Below are 4,084 nucleotides of genomic sequence, written 5' to 3'. Positions count from 1 at the left end.
TTTGGCAGTCTCCACAGTTCTGCGCAGGCCACGGGGGCCCCTCCTGGGCCCTGCTCCCTGGGCTTCTGTCCTAAAGGGGTGGCCACACGGGCTGGGTGTGGGTGTCTCGGGCCAACGCAGGGCAGAGGGCTGGAGTCTGCCCACCCGCATCTCCCTCTGAGCCCGTCCAGGGGGTGCCCACGGGGCTGGTGCCCTCTCGGCTGTGGACGGTTGGAGATGGGAAGGGTGCTTCGCTCTGGGCCTCTGCTAGGGAGGCCACTTGGTGGCCCCGGGCCAGTCTCCCCACAGGAGTTTTCACTCATCGTGTTTAACTGACTTAGCAGCCCCGGGTGGTGGCTGGAAACCCAGGGACCTGCCCTTCATGGGGGATGACTTGATGATCACGTGAAGGGGCAGAGAAACCTTTTTCCTTCTTGTGGGTGAGAGTGCAGACCAGTGGTTCTCAACCTTCCTAATGCTGCGACCCTTTAATGCAGTTCCTCATGTTGTGGTGACCCCCAATTTCATTGTTACCAATTGAACATAATTAAAGCATAGCGATTAATCACAAAAACAATATGTAATTATATATGTGTTTTCCGATGGTCTTAGGCGACCCCTGTGAAAGGGTCGTTCGACCCCCAAAGGGGTCGCAACCCACAGGTTGAGAACCGCTGGTGTAGACAGAGCCCTTGGAGCATGGCAGCCATTAAGACCGGTTCGCTCCTGAGCGCGCTTGGTGTGGCCACCAGATATCGGGGGCCCCGCCCAGAGAGACCAGCCTGGCTCCCGGCCCCTAGGGCCTAGGCCAGTGGTCGGCAAACTCATTAGTCAACAGAGCCAAATATCAACAGTACAACGATTAAAATTTCTTTGGAGAGCCACATTTTTTAAACTTAAACTATACAGGTAGGTCCATTGTTATTAACTTAATTAGGGTACTCCTAAGGCTTAGGAAGAGCCACACTCAAGGGGCCAAAGAGCCGCATGTGGCTCGCAAGCCGCAGTTTGCCAGCCACAGGCCTAGGCGAGTGCACCTCAGGGAGGGCCAGGTGCGCTCCGCGCTGCCCTTGAGCCTGCTAATCACTGGGAATTGAGGTTACGGGGCAATCAGGGATGTGTGATCCAGCGACACTGTCTGCCTGTACCGTTTCCACATGCCACTCTACCTCAGTGCTCAGGGAGTCTCGGCTGTGAGGCTCCAAGTCGTTGCCACATTGGGTTCCGTGGAACTGTTGTCCTTGCCACGGGTGAGCAGCGGCCCGTGGGAGCTGCTTTCACAGTGCCTGGCGCCTGGTTTCACGTTCTGTAAAGGAGTTTGCTGGAGAGCAGCACCGTGCTTGCAGAGAAGAAGGGAAAGGTGTATTGTGGACTCCCCGTGCGTGGCCCCTTCGGCCCCTGGTTGTCCCCCGGAAGGAGGGGCCACGCTGGAACTGCCGGGGGAGGTCAGTGCTCAGCCAGGACATTGGGTTCCAGGAATGAAATGATGCTCCTGGTAGGACTTGACCTTGGAGTGGCAGGTTGTGTGACCGCCTTCTCAGGATGCTCGCTCCATGGGCCTCCGTGGCAGCGGCATCCCCAAGGACTCCCAGACCCATGGCACTGAGGCGCCCGCTCCCCACCCCGGGGCTTACCCAGCTCGTCTTGGTGAGAACGTGTCCCTCTTTTCCTGCTCCCTTTTATTTATGTGACCCCCATTTGTCTTGTTTTGTATCTTTTTTTTAACTGTAAATTGAATTGTGAAATATTGTACAAATAAATTATACTCTTTTTCCAAATACGTATTGAGTCTTTGGCGTCCTATTCCCCCTGCGCTGAGGGTTTCCTGCTACATTCACAAAAGCGCTGCTAGTTCTGAGTCGGGGTTACACCTGGTTTTAGCGAGTCGGCCACTTCACAACAAGGGGTCAGGTCTGATGACGGAGTCCACACCCAGAAGTGTCCACGTGAGCAGTGCCAACCTTTTCCGTTACAGTTTTCATTTTGGATTCACTTTGTGAACGGTTTTCCTACGGGATGAGGCTGGCTCCACTTCAAGATGTAGCCGGAGTGCTGAGACTAGGGACATACAGACATGATTGTATTCATACTTTTATAAAGAGAAGGTAAGCCCTAGTCAGTTTGCTCAGTGGTCAGAGCATCGGTCCCAGGTTTGATTCCGGTCAAAAGCATGTACCTCAGTTACAAGCTTGACCCCTGGCCCTGGTCGGGGCGTATGTGGGGGGCAACCAATCAATGTGTCTCTCTCACATCAGTGTTTCTCTGTCTCTCCCTCTCTCTTCCACTCTCTCTTAAAAAAAAAAAATCAGCCCTAACCGGTTTGGCTCAGTGGATAGAGCATTGGCTTGCGGACTGAAAGGTCCCAGGTTTGATTCCAGTCAAGGGCATGTACCTGGGTTGCAGGCACATCCCCAGTAGGAGATGTGCAGGAGGCAGCTGATCGATGTTTCTCTCTCATCAATGTTTCTAACTCTCTATCCCTCTCCCTTCCTCTCTGTAAAAAATCAATAAAATATATTTTTAAAAATCAATGGGAAAAAATAGAAAAACAAAGAAGTTAGTTTGCTTAATATAAAATGACCCAACATACTTATGAAAACATAAGTATTAATGAAAGTGCATAATTCGTGCTGATCATGTTGCTTCATGCAGCTGGGTCAGCTGGTGAGTTCCCTGCATGGATTCCCCTACCGCTGCGTTGTCACAGGGCCAGCCCCGCTTTACGCTCGGGTCTGGTCGAACCCCAGCTCTCTCTGTTTCATGGTCCTCTGGTCCTGCCCATTTCCCAGCCTTTGCCCCTCGGCCCAAGGCTGCGTCGGGAGCCTGACTTCGTAAACAGCCACAGATCCCAGCCCCGCAGCCTCGGCTGCTTTGGATGCAGAGCGGGTGATGCGAGCCCTGAGCGCCCTCTCCCAGGCTCCCAGTGTGTTAAGGAGAGGCTGGAATTGATGCTGCTTCTAAAGGAACATTTACAAAACTCACCCACGTGCCAGCGATCTCACTGTAAACGAGCCAGCTCCATAACGAGAGGTGCTCGAGCCGTCGCTTTGCTGGGGCTGAGGAGCCTGACCTTATCCTTTTCCCTGGAAGGAAAAGTGAGGTGGGATCTGACCACTGGAGGCCAAGCCTTCCCCTGGCTTCCCCTTTGCTGCCCCTGCTGCTGCTGGTGGGGGACTTGCCGCTCGGATTGGGTCCTGGGTTCCCAAACGCGCACGGACCCTGCGGGACTTGCCAGCCTACTGGTGTTTGGCCCTGAGCGAGGCACGAAGGTGCTGCCCCAGAGTGCACGCCCATCGTCTTGGCATTCCCTCTTGTTCATAAATTCCCAAATTGTCCCAAAGCATTGAGGAGCTTGGAGTGTCAGGAATGGCGGGAGGGGACAGCGTAACTAGCCCTCTCTCCGGCCCTGACCAGCGGTTGCCCAGCTTGGCCGGAAGCCCCTCCTTTCTGGACATGTTGGTAGAAAGTGCTCCTGCCGCTCAGGCTGGTTGTGCGGAGTGGGTCTCCCTGAAGGGCGTTCGCTCGCGAGTCCTCCTCTCTGGCAGCTGGCTCACACCTCATCGCTCTGCCTGTCCCCTGGCCTTCCCTCCTCCAGGCCTGCGAGGCTTCAGCTCCCTTCAGAGGACATGGTGCGGGCCTTGTGGAACCTGCCCCTGCCTCCAGCTCCAGCCCGTCGTTCAGTGACCTGCCCTGAGCTGCCGTGGCGGGGTGTCTGCGAGCGTCCACCCCTGGCGAGACCAGACAGCAGGACTGCAGTGCCCCTCCAGGCGATTCGTGGTCAGCGGTCCTGCCTCTGCTCCCCTGACCACGGCCAGCCAGCGCCTCCGCCTGCTGGGCCACCTCTCCCAACTCGGCCTTTATCTTCAACTCCAAGCAGGTGCCCAGGGATTTAACAGTCGGACAACTGACCAGGGCACATGATCAACAACTAAGGCTGCTAGCTCTACCCTGTTTCACTTCCCCGCCATTTCCCCTCAGCCTCTTATAAATAACCAGACCACGCGCTTTTACTCAACTTCCTCATTCCTACACCTGGCCCCGCTCCCCGGGTCCCTGCCTGCTGTCATTTCCAGGCTGTCCCCCCAAATGAAAAGGGTGCCAGCGA

The sequence above is a fragment of the Myotis brandtii genome, unplaced genomic scaffold (assembly GCF_000412655.1).
Source record: "Myotis brandtii unplaced genomic scaffold, ASM41265v1 scaffold923, whole genome shotgun sequence".
Taxonomy (NCBI): domain Eukaryota; kingdom Metazoa; phylum Chordata; class Mammalia; order Chiroptera; family Vespertilionidae; genus Myotis; species Myotis brandtii.
This window is presented reverse-complemented; position numbering follows the sequence as displayed.